Source organism: Glycine max, chromosome 19, assembly GCF_000004515.6.
Source record: "Glycine max cultivar Williams 82 chromosome 19, Glycine_max_v4.0, whole genome shotgun sequence".
Lineage (NCBI taxonomy): Eukaryota > Viridiplantae > Streptophyta > Magnoliopsida > Fabales > Fabaceae > Glycine > Glycine max.
This window is the reverse complement of record NC_038255.2, coordinates 31,640,016-31,658,557: the sequence shown is the minus strand read 5'-3', so window position 1 is coordinate 31,658,557 and position 18,542 is coordinate 31,640,016. Positions and strand designations below refer to the sequence as shown.

General features: G+C 31.2%; 1 pseudogene; it reads right to left on the bottom strand.

The window, feature by feature from the left end:
* Nucleotides 1–5,533: 5,533 nt before the first annotated feature.
* LOC100781870 (uncharacterized) lies at nt 5,534–17,667 on the bottom strand (annotated as a pseudogene).
* Nucleotides 17,668–18,542: the final 875 nt, after the last annotated feature.

Here is an 18,542-nt window from a genome sequence, read left to right as displayed (position 1 = left end):
TAAGGATAGGATAGGATAAAAGTTGGATATAAGCTTTAATCATATCCAATATTTAAAATTATGGTGTAAATATTAATCAACAAAAATTTTATTTATGATTTTGTTATTCATAGAGTGAAAATAGTCTTTTGTAATAAATATATTAAATAATTAGATTTAAATTAAATTTTAATATAAAACTTTTCAACTTCATCATATAAATATTATTTAGCAAAATGTTTATTTATGAAATTATTTAAAGATATTGCATACAATTTCTAAGTAAATATAATTTATGAGATTTTAAAGTAAAATTAAATAGGTTAAATTATAATTTTGGTCCCTAGTTTTCAAAATCCACAATTTTCATCACCTGATCTCTAATTGTCAAATTTGATCCCCTAGTTTCCAATATTTTTTATTTTGGTTTTTCCATCCAATTTTACCTACTTACATTGACTCATGCTAACTTGTAATTCTTGTGTTGGTTAATTTTGTGGTGCCTCTTTAATTACTAATTAACATTAATGGACCAAAATTTTAACAAAATAAAAATTACCAACGGAGACTTAAATGTGATATTTGTTTACTGAAGCAAAGACTTTTGAAATTTCATAGACTTAAATAGAAATCATACAACCACTCGTTCTTGTGTTCACCAAGTGAGACTCACAAAGCATTAAAGTTCCTTCGGTGATTGACGATGCTATTTGAAAGGTGACTACTATCGTCAACATTGAACTTCAAAATCAATGGCCGACGACAAGTTTTGTGGTGGACGTGAATCTCATGTTGCGAAGACAAGAAGGAAGAACCATGAGTCAGTTTATACTGTGCGAGGTAAGATTCTTGATATTGTAAAGGGAATTTTTAGGTTGTTGTGGACATTTTAATGCATGTGGTCCAGTTTTAGGGATTTTTATTGAATGTGGTCTAGGGTTTGGATGTTTTAATAATGAAACTCGTGGGTGGGGTGCGAATCTTCATGAAGCCTTTTTGTTGTAGGGAGTATGTGTAGGGTTTGGTGTTCATTTTTGGCGGCTTGTGTTTATCTAATATTTCAAATGGGCCATGAAAGATTAATTCATTACAAGACAAGTCCCTCTTTTGACATGTTTAGTAGGAAAAAGTGAATTTTTTTTTATTCTCATGTATTGTCATTTTGTGGTTGATTAAATCTGATGTGGAAGCCACTACACTATTTTTGTATTAATTAACTATTGTCATGTGTTGTGTGGTTGGTGTCTGCATTTATTTTTAGGCTTATTGAAGTGCAAGAAGTAAGGTTGTGGATACACCAATTTGGGATCATGATTTATTAGTCAAGTACCATGTATGTGAAGCTGGGATGTGGATGAGATATCATACATTGACATCACGAAGCTGGTTGGCAGTATAAGATACTAGCATTTCAAATGTTTATAGTATCGACATCCAAGACATGAACTGAATCGCTGGCTCAAGCCTAATTTTGATTGTGATGTGTTGCAACTAGTTGTTGATTGTAGAGGGTTTGATTTGGTAGAATCTATGTGGAGCACCTTATTGGTATTCCTATACTTGATGAAGAGTTGCCCAAAGGTAGAAGAAATTTTTTTGTACAAATGAAAGATGTTGAAGTTGTTGTCATTGATGATGTTGCGGGTGATAAGGATGATGCGCAGGTAGTTGGTAAGGATAGCAAAGAAGAGGTTGTTGAGTTAGAAGGTGCTGGTGAGGTGCATGGTGAGGCTAAAACACAAGGTGTTGGTGATGGTGAGGCTAAAACATAAGGTGTTAGTGATGGAAGCAAAGAAGGGTTGTTGAGACAGAAGGTGTTGGTGAGGTCCATGATGAGGCTAAAACACAGGGTGTTGGTCATGGTTTCAGAAACTGAAGGGTTGTTTAGGGGAATTTTTTGTATGTATATTCACGTATTAGGTAGACATTAATTGCTAATGTATTTGTATGCTTACAGGATATGAAAATGAAGAATGTAGCAAAACCACCTACACAACCAAAGGTTTAGTAATCCTAAAATTACTATTGCATATCTTAAATACGAAATTAATTATGAAATTGTATGTATATTGCAGAAATCCAAGAAGGATGCAACATTTAAGTCTAGACCTGAGGAATCATCTACATCAGCACAGAGAGTTCCAATTGCTCACGTAGTTGTTGTTGTTCCAACTCCAAGTGTAGAGTCAGTAGCTCAAGTTCCACCTCAAAGTAATCAATCAGCTACTTCGGTTCCCTCAAGAATCAATAGGTCCCGTGTGTGAACATCATCATCATTTAGCCAATCTGGAGCACCACCAATGAGGTCCAGTGTGTGAACATCATCATCTAGCAGCCAATCTAGAGCACCACCAATGAGCCAAGCATCTTCTGTTGCTCAACCTTTAAGCTAGGTCTCAACAGCAAGTGCACTAACTAGTTACATATTTCAGGATATGCACCAAAGACTCGGCAGTCACAAGTACACTAGACCTGCTTGGATGTGGAGTGAACCTTGTATGAAGACTTTTTTGGAATGTGGATTTGGTTATGTATTTTAGAGTGCAAATACTGGAAAGGCAAATATCATAAGAATGGGGGGTTGAATTGTGATTTTAATAAATTTTTAAACATTTTTGTAATCCAACAAAGTTTTTCATTTGAAAAGAAACTTTGTAAAATAGATAACTGACTTCGTGAGAAACATAATCAGACAATGACAAAAAATAAAGCACAACAAGTTTTCACGAGCCTAACAACCAATTCAAACCTTGGGTTAGTTAAAAGTAGAGAGAGAACAAGTGAGATTACGTCTAGTTCTTGACAAACAACTAAGTTCCACTAACTTCTCACAAGTTACAAGTATTATGTCACAATTACTAACTCTACAAATCAAGCTCTACCCCAAGCTTGATTAACACCCAATATTTGTTGTCCTACGAAGCTAGTGTTGGCTCTAAACACATCAAAATATATTTGTGGTTGAAGATTGCTCAGAGACTAAAACTAAAATCGTCTTACAAACAAATATACAAATCAATGCTTAGTCTTTTTATCTCAATGTGTTCAAGGTGTTTTGAGGGCTTTTTCTAACTTTACATGAATATACAGAAAGCTTTTTGTAGATAGAATCATGACTATTTTTTCAAAACTTTTGGTTTATATAGGTCTCAACTTTAAGTATCTATTGTCTCACAACGGGTGGATATCTTCAAATCTTCATCTAATGAAATGGTCATTGGGAGCATTTAATGCAAGCATTAAATGCACGCCTTTTCTTCATGCTAGAGCAGGTCCTGCATAGAAGAGCTCTCCTTTTGATGGCGATTGAGGAATTTCAAATCTTAACTTCATTTATTCTTCATATGATTCAACAGATCCAAGAAGAATGTTTCTGCAAAGAAAATCTCAAACACAAAGTATTAAATGAGGTCTAAATTCTATCACACATGTTGCATCAAATTATGATTCCATTTGCCTATTGTTTGAAACATTAGATGTAGATTTTATCAAATATGAAATATCAAATGCATAACTTGTGACTTTTAACCTTTGTGTTTGTTTACATCTAATCAAAATAATTTAGGGCAATGTGAAGGTTAGGGTAGATGAAATACGACACTGAAAGGAGGGAAGGGGACCACTATCGGTGGAACTGAGAGGATGGCCTAAGAACATGATGGATAAAAAGGTTATTGATTTAGACGTCTAATTGAGATGAGTGAGGCTTCTCAAATTTGTTATAAAAGCAATTTAATTAATTTAAGATTAAGAAAATCAACCGACTAATCCATATTATTCACTAATTAATAACCAACAAAACATGGTGCCACTTAATAATTACATTGGTCAACGTTAAGTAGGTAACAATCGACGTGGACAATTGGATGGAAAAACTAAAATCAAGAGTATTGGAAATCAAAGGGGGCAAATTTGGCAATTAAAAACTAGGGGGATAAAAATCATGGATTGTGAAAACCTGGGAGACACAATACAAATATATTTATTAAATTAGTTTTAATATATTTATTATTTATTTATGAAAAATAATTTACCTTATCATATAAATATTAATCAACATTAAAATTTAGTGGATGAAGTTAAATGCATACATTAAATCAACAAAAATAAAGTGGGAGAGATTATAAGATAATAACATTAAAATACAGAAAATAATAAGAAATAAATAATTATACAAATTCATTATTCAATTAAAATAATAATAACATTTTTTATCCCTTCTCTTTTATTTATATAATATTGAGCAAGTATATATATATATATATATATATATATATATATATATATATATATATAATATTTTAAAAAATAAAATAATTTGATGGTAAAAATATAATAATTTTTTTTATTATTTGACTCAAACAAATGTTTCATGTGAATAAATTTACATTGTTATACTGTCATCCAATCATAAATCATTGTTTGAATTACTTTAAGATAATTATTTTAAAAATCAATAAAACTATTATATATGATGGGTTGTCAATGTGTAAGACTTTTTCCAAATTGTCAATGTATAATCTTTTTTCTTATAAAATTTAAAGCCTATACCATACAAAAATCTAAAACTAATTTAATTTATAAGCTTAATTGCACTTTTTAGCCCCAACTTTTTAATTTTTAACAAATTTTACCTCCGACAAATTAATTTGGCATATTTTACCCCAAATCTTTAAGAAACTTGCAAATTTTACTCTCCTCATTCTACTCCTAACATAATTGCCCTTTTTATCCCCAATATTTTTTTGGGGGAAATTTTATACCAATTTTTTTTTGATGAATTTTACCCTTAACTTTTTTCTAGCAAATTATACAACAACTTTTGTACTTATTAATGGATAAATAAGAGGGGTATAATTGGTAAGATTCTTAAAAGTTGGAATAAAATATGTGAAATTAATCAATTGAGATAAAATTCACCAAAAATTAAAAAATTGGAAATAAAAAAACACAATCAAGCCTAATTGATAATATTATTAATTAATAAATTTGGAAGTAAAAAAAACACAATTAAGCCTAATTGATAATATTATTAATTAATCAATTTAAAACTGTGAAATAACAAATTCTGAACCTATGTCCAAACCAAAAGGTTTCAATTTTGTGAAGATGAAAAAAATACTCAAAATTTTACAGACATAAATTTTAAATATTTTCATATTTATTAAAACATAAAACATATTTTAGCCTAAATTAAAATCAACTTAAATTAAAATCAATTTATATGGCTCAATATTTTCAAAAACTACCCAATGTAACTTCTCTATAAATACCAATAAACTTAATAGAGTTTAACATTTTTAACTTAAAAAAAGTCTAAGAAAATTTTTACAATCGAAAATGTCTCATAATTTAGAAACTATCCAAATTGGCCAAAAATGTAGACATTTATTAGATGGAGTTCGCCAAGCTTTCCATATAATTTCAAAAGGAAACAACCTAAGCCAAGACCTGAACTTCTATTGCAAACATCAGAAATAACTCAAAATTACTCGCAACAACCAAGATAGTTAGAAGAGCATGGAGTTTATTTCTGTTAAGAAACCTGGAAAGACATACATTTCAATTGAAAGAAATATCTATTACTCTCAGATAATTGATTTTTCGTTCTGGATAAATAACTATGTAACCATTTATTCATTAAGAAGAAACAGTCACCCCACCAAAATCTAAAAAGTAGTACAAAGGCATGTTCCATGCATGCAAAAATTAACACTACCAAATACCAATCATTATGGCTGATAAACCTCAGGAAACTGAAGACCAACGCTTGAAGCAGATTTTCCATGAGTCCTTTTTACTTCATTTGACCTATCCACGGCAATATTGTATGAGAAAAGTAATTCCTGCAAAATTGTCAACAATGATGCATGATAAAAAATCCAGACACATAAAATGCAGTTTTTCTTGAAAATATAATAATTTACAAACAAAATGATATCAAATATCAATGATAAGACACAGTCCGCAAAGGATTTCTCCAATGTCAGACATGCCTTGGTGATGCTGATCACTAGTCAAAAACTGCATCTTCTTCTGCTTCTTATTTTAATTTAACAATATGCACACCTTAACTATAGCTGTTGAGTGTTGCCATTTTGTTTTTAACTAAAAGAGTTTGTGTAAATCTCATTTAACCAATAATTACAGTTCAATCAAACTTCTTACCCACAGGTATAAAAAAATGACTATTTTAACTTCAAAGGAAAAATGCAACAGAGAGTAATACCTTGTGATGGTGTACACTGTTAAGAAGGAAAGTATAATCACGAGCAAGCTTTATTTTCTGTTCGATAGCCACACTGTCAGACAAATTTCGGTTGTTATGAAACTCTGAGGTTACAAATTCTATAAATGTCTCTTGTTCTCTTCCTTCCCAATATGTTTCTTGACCGCCTTGAGAACAAGGCGATAAATCTTAGCTGTTTGGAAGGTGTTAAATTTCATTTGTTTCTATCAATATATCCAAAGTCTACTTTCCTACATAGAATGGCATATTTTAAATATAAATAATTTTAGGAATCTTGTTAGCAGAAAAAATAAAAATTAGAAACCTAGAAAATGAGGGGAGGGGGAAGGTAAAAAAGAAAGAAATACGAATGGAGAGAACAAAGAAAGATTATAACTGAAAGAGGAGTGTAAAATTTCATCCTAATTCCTAAGAAGGTGCAGAGAAACAAAGAAAAGACAAAGAAAGTTGTATGGAACGAGGATCGTCAATGCTTTTCATATTTGATTCCAAGACTAACAAAATATAAGTTCAAACTACAAACTAGGATCAATGGGGTTTGGTAGAGTTCCTAATTCAAATAACAGTTAGTATCAATAGGATGCTAAAGGTTAATTCAAGTTTATGCTACAACAATTTTCTTCATTAGAAAATCCCAAAAGACATGCAGAAAAGAAGTCTATCCAATGTTTTTTGTGTAACAATTCCATTACAACATGCACTTAATAACAAATTGTTTCAACTAAGAATATTTTACAAATGATGTCACTAGTTCAAAACAACTAGTCTTATTGTGGTAAAGGAAAGCCGTGATAATTCAAATTTGAAGTCAATTCCATCAACAACTGAACAGTGGAAATTACTTATAATAATGCCATGATCATTCTCGGGAAATTATTGACTCTTGGCTTGAATATGCAGCTAGCATGTTTTCTAGATTCCGCGCTCTGTGAACACTGTCACAGTGCATATGCAAGATGTTGCAACAAGAGGCAACTAAATTCATTAAACAAAAGTCTAGGTGTGTATTTGAATGATACATTTGAAAATCCTAGGTAGGGGTGTGCATTGGGTCGGGTCGGTCGGGTTCGGGCCCAAGAACCCAATTCGACATAACATTTGAATGTTGCTTTTTTTTTTTTGCCTTAATATACATCACAGATCAATTTAATATATAAAATACAAAGATCATATCATGGATTGAATAAAATTGATGTTCTTATTCATTGGACGCTCATCCATGATGAGTATGGTTTCACCTACTTACGAAAGTAATGAATTTACAAGACAATAATACAATACGTGCTTTATTGGCATTTTGCAGGGGAGAAAAACAACTCCAAATGAATCAGTAGCAACATCTATAAAGAAATTATGTTTACAAGAAATGGCAACGATCCAAGCAGGGACTCACAATCTTGCTTCCTTAGCAATTTAATACTTGCAAAACAAAATCCAAAATGGAGCTCAAGGATTAATAAAATCATAAAACCACCGAATTAATTAAACGCATACCAGACACTCAAGACAACACAACTAGGATGCAGAGAATGTTGCGGACTGGAGCAGAAGGAGAGGTGCGTGCGCTGGTTCTACGGCCGTGCCACGACCGCAAATGGCTGTTGGTTCGACGGCCCTAGAGGACGGAGATGGTTCGAGTCCGACGGCGGCGAATGATGCTCAGATGTGTGTTGTGTTCGTTTCGTGCCCTTTGCCCCGTTCATTCTCGTTAAGGTTTAAGTTGCAACCAACAACCTGGCCGCGTCACACCGGATTTCGGCAAGCCGATGACTTGATGGATCCAATTACTGAATGGAACTGGTTGGTTCACTCGATCACGATCGAACCGATCCAATCGATCGGATCCATCTGAATTTTAAAACCATGATGGCATCAGTAGCTAAATCCCAGAAGTAACCAACGAAGAATATATGATACATAAATCAACTGATTAAGAAATGCTATGTAAATAATGTAATTGAAGAAGGGTATAAATATATAATCATTATCAACAGTCAAGCAACATTAGGTTTTGTTCCTGTTCACTCAAGCAAAAAACAACAAACTTGAAGAGCAAGAGGTTATTGAGAATTTTACCCCAATAATACAAAAAAAAAAAAATTATCCAATTAATACAATCCAAAAATATTTACACAAATGGTACATTTTACTTTATCAAGTATGAAATCGGTTTCCCCTACATTTTTTAGTTAAGAAATTGATTATCTAGGAAGGATTTCTTAACTTGTTTTTATTTAAACCACCTTAAAAACACGTTCTCCAAGAATCAATTTCGTAAGGTGACATTATTTTTATTTTGTAAATGATGATATGAAATCAGTTTCTCTAGAACTAATTTTTTAAAATGCTTATTTTTTTTTAAAAATGATTTATTATTATTTTTAATTGTTTTTGTTTTGTCATTAGTTTTTTAATAAGATAATTTTTTTGTTTTGCAATTCTTTTTAAAAAAAATTATTCTTTTCTATTTTTTTATGTCTTTGTATATTTTTTTGTTTATTCATTCAATTTTTTTATAAAATTATCTCAATTTTTCTATAAAAAATGAGTTAATTTATTAATAAAATTTGTATTTAACCCACAACTTTAGTTGAACTACAAAAAGAGATTATGTTAACATAAAATAGAATAGAATTATAAACAATACTTCATAATATTTAACAGTACCAATTTTATCATTCTATAATAAGAAGATTACATGAAATTCGTAAAACAATCACAATTAGGATCAAACAAAACAAACATAAATGGAAAAACTAGCTATTGCTCGAATATATTGTTGAAACATTGTTTATCACACTTGATGACATTGATGATACATTTCATGCACAAAATACATATTTCTTAACATGAGGTCAATTCTTGTTCAGAAACATCTGTGTCATATATTAACAAACATTTGTGTCACATATTAACAAGACATGAACATACAATGCAAACTTGTGAATACTATATTAATTTGTAACCTAAAATGCAAAAACATTACCTTGAAAACATTGCGCAATGTAATATTCAAATAACATTTGGAGTGAGGAGGAAAGGGAGAAAACACAATTGTCTGTAGAGTATATAATTCAGTGCAATAAAAAATTAACTATATGTGACACAAAAAGTAAGAAACTAACAAGAAAAGTAAAACATTTACATTTCACAAAACTAAGACAGAACCAACAACTATATAATGACCAAAATCTTCATGTTATATGATTGTTTGTTGCAAAGTGACATCAATAGTGTCTGTAGGATCTTGAAATTAAAACTCTAATCAATGAATATCCCAAAATCATGAAAGATTGAATTAAGTTTGACTACCTTGAGAGTAACTTTTATGTCACCAAAACCATCGGGGTACAAGTTTTGATAATTACGATTGTTAAAGATACACGATAAAAAGTATAACCAATGGACTCTAACGGTGTCCTGTGAGGTGTGCCATCAACATCTACCAATCTTATAATGATACAAATTCAACAATCAATTGAGGGTTTAGGTGTATGAAATACAATAAATGTTTTATGGTAGCTAGCATTGTGATTGAATGAATTCTAAAGCACAAAACCATAGATTCTTGTTAAATTCACGTTGGCTTTCTTGGTAGGCACGCATTATGAATTCTTGAGTTGGGAGTGGCTCCCTAGATTGGCGATTCACCATGACATCCTATACGACCCCTATGGGATTAGGAATAAGTGGGCTTGAACTAAAGGATGACTAATTTTGGGTTAGAAGGGTGAACAAAGGATGAGAGGTTTGAGTCATCAATGTCGAGAAGTTCTCACGATGTATTATCTATGATGAATAAGATTTTGTGAGAAAAATAAATGGTTTGAAAATGATGAGATATTGAAGTTAACATCCATACATTACTCATATTTATACAAATATGTCGTCGAGTATTTTCATTCATTGTCATCTTGGTTGCTCCTTTTTTGGCACCAAACTTGAAGCTTTGCAGAATTCTTGACGAGTGAAAAGTAACCTTGTTTACATCAATGCAATTTGGGCCATTGATTGTTGTGGGTGCTATCTCGACCACAAAAGGTGAAGCTCTATAGGATTCCTAATGAGTGAATAGTTACCTCGTGTATGTCAATGCATTATGGCATGTTGATTGTTGTGGGTGCTATCTCGGTCACTGCTTTTCTACCACAAAAGACAAAGCTCTACAGGATTCCTGACGAGTGAATAATTACCTTGTTTGCATCAATGCATTATGGGCTGTTGATTGTCGTCGGTGTTATCTCGACCATTGCTTTTCCTGCCACAAAAGACGGAGCTTTATAGGATTTTCTAACGGATGAACAATAACCTTGTTTACGCCAAATTATGAAGTAAATATGATTTTTCTTGTTTTGGGGACTTTTTTATGCATCTTTAGGCCGATTGGAGTCATGAAAGTTATATCATCAACCTCATCGACATGAAAAATATGGGAATGAATCATTATTTCAACTAAAATAACTAATACACATAACCACACAGGTGACAAAAGTTTGATAATAAATTGTTAATGACGACAAATTAACATATCAACATAAGTAAATTACATAAACACAAAATACTTAATACACAACTTGATAAAAACAAAAGCAAAATATACCATTAATCACTAAAGTCAGTGCCACAAAGTCTTGGCTTCCTGTTTAATGTCGTCTATTTCCATCAGTTCCACATCTAGGAGCTTGTTTGTTTCTTGTCGGATTTTGACAAACTCATTCATGCTCATGTGGTTGAAGTTATACATAAGTAGCAACATGTTGCTATTCCTGGACGAACTCATTATAATTTGGGTTAAAATTTGTTTGATTTGTTGATTGAGAATTGAGATAGTTTACCATGGATGTTGAAGAACTTCCGTCTATAGCTAGGTGAAAGGATGCAAACGAAGGAATGAGCATACTTTGCATGCAAGCATAAGCATATTCTGGGGTTTGAAGATCTGTACCTGAGATTTCTCATAAAGTCTTCTATGCTAGCATCAAATAACTATGGATTATACCCATAATGTTGTTGAGGTTATTGTGGAGTGAATTCAAATGATTGAGGAGGCGATTCTAATCCTTCATCTTGCACTTTGGCAACAACTGATGGGCTTTGTGAGGAAAGTGTATTACGATGGAAAGGAGTCGATCGAGATGTGTCGGAAACGTGTGGATTACTTGCAAATTGTGTTAGGTAAACTTGTGAATTTGCTCGATACCATTCATGTATTCACTCATTTTTTTGAAGATGTCCTTGAATAGGTTGGCTAATTTACACATATTTGTGTCTTTCTTTTCAAATGGCAATCCACTCCTCTGCCCAATTTGTGTCACTATGTCCTCTCATGTCTGTTTGATGGAGTTTGTCAAGATTATGCGATGGATTTGGTATGTCTTGCCAAAGTCCAAATTGGAGTTTGATCCTGTCAGTTTGATGTCATACTATCATTGGGGAACAAATTAAAGAAACACAAATACTCCATATTTTAGAATCTTTGAATGCATGTTTTGGCAAAATTGACTCATACCCTCTGTAAGACATCCAATAGAGCTGAAAAAATAATGAGTTATTAATTTATAAAACATTGTAATTGATGTATTAATAGATAACATAAAAATATAAGTTTGAACCTCCTCGTTACACATGCTATCCAATCTTGACCTATAGCCTATAACATAACCACGTGAGATTCCAGAAAATAGTAGTCCTTTACCACTCCATCTATAAAATACGTAATACATTAGTGTAATACTTTACCACCAATGGGTTATTTCAAGCGAGTAAACTTTATTTAACTATTTGCAAGTGGTAATAATGGTCGACGCTTGACCTTTAATTGAATGAATGTTATGCAATACCATGCCTAAGATTGCAACAACAATGTACATCCGTCCATTTTTTTGGATTGTGAAAATATTGTTGTACATATTTCTCTGTACAAATGTGCTAAACATGCTAACCCCAATTGTATCATCCAACCTATTCCAGATCTGCTAACAAAGGTAGATACATAAGGTGAACTCTATTTCTTGACTTATTCAACATCAAGACCCCCCCCGTCAACCCTAAAATGAATGCCCTACAATGGGTTGCTAAATGTTGTTTTTGTGGATTCTTTTGGGAGAGGAAATATATTTTCTTTTAAACACTTAAGTTTCAACGTTGATCCCACTAGTGCAACCTTTGGGGGAATGACACCTAGATATTTTGCGCACATTTTTTCCCATTCAAAATAAGTTTGGTCAATAACTGCTTTTCTATCGACTTGTAAACCCAGTTGAAGAACAACATCTTCCAAAGTTATTGTGCATTCACCAATTGCAAGATGAAACTTGTTGTGTGACTCAGGCCTCCACCTTTCTACCAAAGTAGTTACCAAAACATTGCTGATTTTAAAATGTCCAAGCTTTGCAACATCAGAAAATCCAACTTGAACCAACAAAGATTGAATTATAGGATCTGAAACATGCATACTTTGAGCATATGACTGGATAACAACATTTGTTGGCTATAGAAATGAAAATAACAACAACATATACACTGACATTATGGTATGAATATTTTAAAGTGGTAACATAATTAACATTCAATAATGCTTAATGTATTACATACTTGTCTAGATGTATGAAGGTGTAGTTTCCAAAGAAAATGAGCATCTGCATGTTCCATGGTTTAGGGTTTGTTACTAACATAAAAAGGATGTTAAAGATGGATATATGACAACAAATTTAACTGAGTATGTGCATGTATGTGGGGTCGTTACATGTGTTGTATTTATAAGGAAAAATGAGATGATGAATAGTAACACAATTTATGTATCAAAATGATCGTAACCGTTTAATTTTGTTAATTTGATCTCAATCGTTCTTTATTAGTGTGCTCCAATCAGTGTTATCATAGGCATTCATTTTGTCATAAGATCTTAACCATAGCTTTGTAAAGTACATGTGACAAGTCATTACTCATTATAAATATAGTATGCACTGAGAGAATTTAAAACAACACCTCACTAAAAAATATTTGATCTCAACCTTACTATTACCTTAACCATGACTTCATCACCAACCATTGTGATTGTGTACTACAATGGTGCCATCACAACAACTCAACATAGGTCAATGTATGTAAGCAGTGAACCAAAAATAGTTCAACTCCGGGGGAACATGTCACTTGATCCTTGAAGCAAGCTATTCAAAATAAGATTAGGTTACCATATGGTAAAGTGGTCAAGCACATCCATTATCGATACCCAATATCATTTGCTAGTGATTGTTTTTACAATAGGGCATGCAAGTTGCAAGATGATGAGGATATAACCACTATGTTTTCTTTATTCGTAAAACTTTCACAACCTCACATGTGTCGAGTTATATCTTGCCACTAAGGATACACCCACAAACATATGCACATTTTTTTTGTGTTAGAAGTAAACAAGTTAGTATTTTGGAGATGTACATTTTTTTGTCTATGGCTGCGAAGCCAAGTCGGGCTGTGAGGTTGCATGCTGCAAGTGAAAGAATCCAAATGCTATGGTATGTGTTTTACAGATTCAAGGGCTAAGATGTAAAGAAAATGGATGAGATACACATCCCCAACAGTTGAGATTAAGTCAAGTTGGAGGGTTGCGATTTAATTTTAAAAATCATGAAAATGGTTTTTGAAGGGGCAACACAGGGACAAAGGGACACCAGAGAAGTCAAATCCATGGCTATGTTAGTTTGTAATGAGAAAGAAACAAGTTTCACGTATTTTAAGGATTTTACATTGTAATCTAATTTCAATTTGCTGAATTATCTTTGGAAGTGAAAAATTGTTCTTCTAATATTGGATTCGTTTCACCAAGTTTGAGCATTTAAAGAAATTGCAAGAGTTGGAAATTGTTGTAAGTCCCAAATTTGCTACAAACAAGGAAAATTTGTATGTCTGAAACACGACTTGCTCCTCAAAGGATAATTTTTAAAAAATCTACCCTCATTTGATCATTTTGAAATAAAATTACACTTTTTTTTTTGTAAAGATAAGCATTGGATGACAAGTTAATAAATGACATTAAACCTATGTTTTTGGCCAGTCAATTGCAGTTCCTCCCCCATGGATTACACAGGTGGTAACACTGTTTTGCTGGTAGAGTTCACTCTAAACGACACTAACAGACTAAATTTCTTTGATGTCAACCTTATCGACAATTATAACCTCTCCATGATCGTGGAACCACATAGCAAAAATGGTGTTGGAAATTACACCACTAAGTTAGAGGAGCTTTAATTGTTAGTGACACAAGTTTAATGTCGTTTCAGTTAAAATTAACGGACAAACGAGCTATTAAAATATTTTTAGAGAACCATTTTAAAACTTTTAAAACATATAAAACCAATTTAAAACCAAAAATAAATCAGGGGACCAAACATATATTATCAAATACAAACTAGAAGTTCCTATGTATACTTGAGAACACTAACAACATTGTACTCAATATTTTTTTCCCTCACACTTAGACTTGGACATGAACTAACTTGAATCTCAAGAGTCCTTACGATAATTATTGTCAGAGAGTGTGAGGCTTACATTGAAGCACCACAATACTGGGCAAGAAAACATGAGACAATGTGGGCTCATAAGGAACACATTCCAAGCATTTTTTTAAGAAGGCAAAATTGACAAAGAAAGAAAAATTATCCTTTATATAAAAATATAGGCTAAAACAAAAATTTAATCCCTTATATATATTTTAAGTTTTAATTTGATCTCTTACATTTTAAAAGTTTTACTTTAATTCTCTTTAAAGTTTTTTTCTTACTCCAAAATTGATTCTTCCTTTAATTTATCACATTAATTTAATTAATTTGGTGACATGAGAGATGTAACATTAATCAAAATTGACACAATTGGTGCTAAAAGTTAATGGAATGATCAATTTAGTTTAATAAAGACATTAATCAAAGTGACAATTTTTAAATTTATATAACACACAAATTCTTTTTTTTAGAAAAAATTATAATATAATTATTATTAAAAAGGTTTTTTTGTCACAATTAATTTAACTGATAAAAATATATATGAAATCAACAATTGTTTCAATATAGTATTATTATAAAAAAAACTATAATGTGCTCAAATTGCAAAGCAAATTAAAACAATCAATAGTAAATGACAAGTCATAATTAAAAGACTTGTTTTAAAAGCTATAAGACACTTTCTTTGAGTTTCAATGTTCAAACAAATATGTTTTACTCTGCACCTGCTTCCTTTTTGTTCTGCTCAAGGCCCCTATATATCCATAGTTACAAACATTATATTGCCTATACCTAAAAAGAAAATTATGAATAAAAAATATCTAAAAATAAAATGACTTCCATGTAAAATAATATTTTAAATATTTTTATAAACATTAAATTTTATGTATTGCAATATCAAAATTTCAAAAATAAGATTAAATAATTGAATACAACTATGGATGTAATAATTGTAAAACGCGCATAACTCAATATAAATACCAAAAGAAAATCGTTCAAGTGCCTTTTTTTTCAGGTTTAAGCTTTTTTTTTATTATTATTACCCATTAAAGGAGAAACATAAAAGAAATGTAGTTAAGTATGTACTTTCTATCGATAGATATGAAATATTAATCTTTATATATGTATTTAAAGAAAGTCGAAATCATATAAAACGTGTAGCATATTTTAATATCTTTTAAATTACTCAAATAGTCAAATGTCTTGCTATTGACCTATTCTTAAGGGCTCTTTCACATCAAAATAAAATCCATTAATTCTATATATGTGTGTAAGCTATTAAAATTAATTAGTGATGAAGGATTTAGAGAATTTGTTTTAAAATAGTTTTAAATTTAAATGGTCATAAGGATATTTTAGTTAATTACCTTTGAGCTCTGAACCATCTTGAGAGTTGATACAGTTGCACTGTCTCATTGGAGGCATGGCATACAAGAAGATGTGGGTTAGGCGGACGTACCATCCAAGCAAACCCCTCACGCACAGTGCCGAATAAACACACATCACTGCACTATATACGATTTTATTAATTTACAAAATTAAATTAACTAAGAGCCTTAATTATATAAAATGGAAATAAAAACAATGGATTCAATTGCAAATTTTGGCTTCTCAAACAAGTTAATAGCAATTAACCTCCGGTCATATTGACAGATATCGTTTCCGGTGGTTTCTTAGTGTCCATTGCTGCCTAATAATAATTCAAATTAGTATAAAACTAAATGTGATTAATCGAATTTTCCGGCGGAGATTATTAGTTAATTAGTGGATACTTTATATTAATGTCAGGATAACCCACAAAAGATGTGCTATAATTTGGCGACCAAATAAAATTAAGATCAATTATTATAATTTCATATTTATTTATTAATATTTAGCTAGAGCTTAATTTAGTTTACTCTTGATGGAGAGTAATAATAAAACTAAGGTCATATATTGTTTTGAATATGTAGAATAGAGGAAACACAATTTGCATCTGCAATAACAAATTATTAATTTGATAATGTAATATAGTGCTAAGTAACAATCTACCGCAAAAGGAAGGCTCCAGTTGAAGGCAGGATCCCAAAAATGAGTTGTTTTGAGGTCAGTGGGACTGTTCCAAAAAGAGCGCAAGATGTTCATCTTGATGAGAACTATTTTCAGTATTTTGCGGCCTGCAGAGTTAAGACTTAAGACATATCTAATGTATGTTATACAGCACAACGATTTGCATGTAAGTTTAAATTTATTTGCTTTAATTAAAGTTTGAAGTTGTGAAGTGGGCTCTCTGCAATTTTTTTGGAATCCAATATAATTCAACGTAGATAAGGATGAATTTAATTATTTTATCTCCACCTTTTCTATAAACTCGACCCTGATCCTGCCCTGGGGTAAAATTTGTTTCACAGATAACAATTCTCTTGTTATAAGATTCGTTGTACAAATAACATTAGTATAGATTACATCAGATATGATTTGATAATCCTCCCTCCTTTCAAAACACAAGAATCCATCCCTAAATGAAACATTTTGTTTTGATGCATTACATATATAAAATGAAAAGGAAACTATATATCATTTCCAAATATTCAATCCATACATCTTGATCTTAGTTACTCTATTTTCTGTATGTTATCGTTTGTTTATAATTACACAATTAGATCTTCTCATAGCTACATATTGAAGAACAGAGAGCCGAGATCGATCGTACTAGATAAGCAGTTTTAATCTGTTGTCATTAATTTACAATAAGAAAAGGGTATAAAGAATTAACAAGAAAGCAGTACCTGCAAATTAGGATTTGGGAGATCAATCAATTTGGTTCACTTCAATTTCAACAGCATCACATGTTCTTTATCTTAGAGAAACAGCTATGACACTGGCCACCGGGTAAAGCACAAGAAAGAAGCCAATGAAGTGAAGCAGAAAATCCTCTGACTCGATGTATTTGAGTCCAAAATAGATACGTACCTTCGAGTGGAAGTTACAAAATTATCCCTTAGTGGCAATTGCTATTATCTCTTTTTCCTCTTGCTGACTTGGCATTACGTGTCCTATGCCTTTACAGAAGAAAAAAAACATTAATACCATTTTGGCAATTGCTATGTATTTTTAAGGGTTAGTTACGGAAATAAAAACAAAAATTTTGAACAGGGAAAATATTAATCATATAAAAAATAATATTTACTTTTGGATGTTATACCGGCAAGATTCAGATCCAGTTTCTAATGAGATGGTCTCACGACAATTATCACACGAATCAAGAATGTCAGTAAATATAATATTTACTTAATATTTTTTAAGTAATAAAAAGTGTTTAATAAGATTATTTAATATTCTTAAATTAGTATTTCATCTTTTAAAATTATTTAATAATCTCTCTATATAATAATAAATAGAAAAGGAAACTATTTAATGTTTTCTTCATTGAATACTTGCGGGTATTTTTGTAACTTAGTATTGCCACAATTAATAAAGCAAGAGAATCATTTTAATTATGAGAGAGAGGATTTGAATTTTTTTTGTTACAACAAATGTAGGGGAGGGAGATTCTCTCTCCAAAGCCGGAAAAGAGGATACTATTTTTTATTCAAAGGAAAAGAGGATTTAAATATTTGTATAGAATAAAAATGAACAAAAATAATATATTTAATTGTTTTATAATATTTTTTCAGCGTAAAAAATATAAGAAAAACAGTGCACAAATTTAACAGACAAACACATTGAATGAAAATATTTTATAATTTAAATGCTAATCATAATTAACAATTTATATCTTTCTCTTGTCTATTTGTAGAAATATTCAATATATTTTATTATACATTCAATGTCAGCGA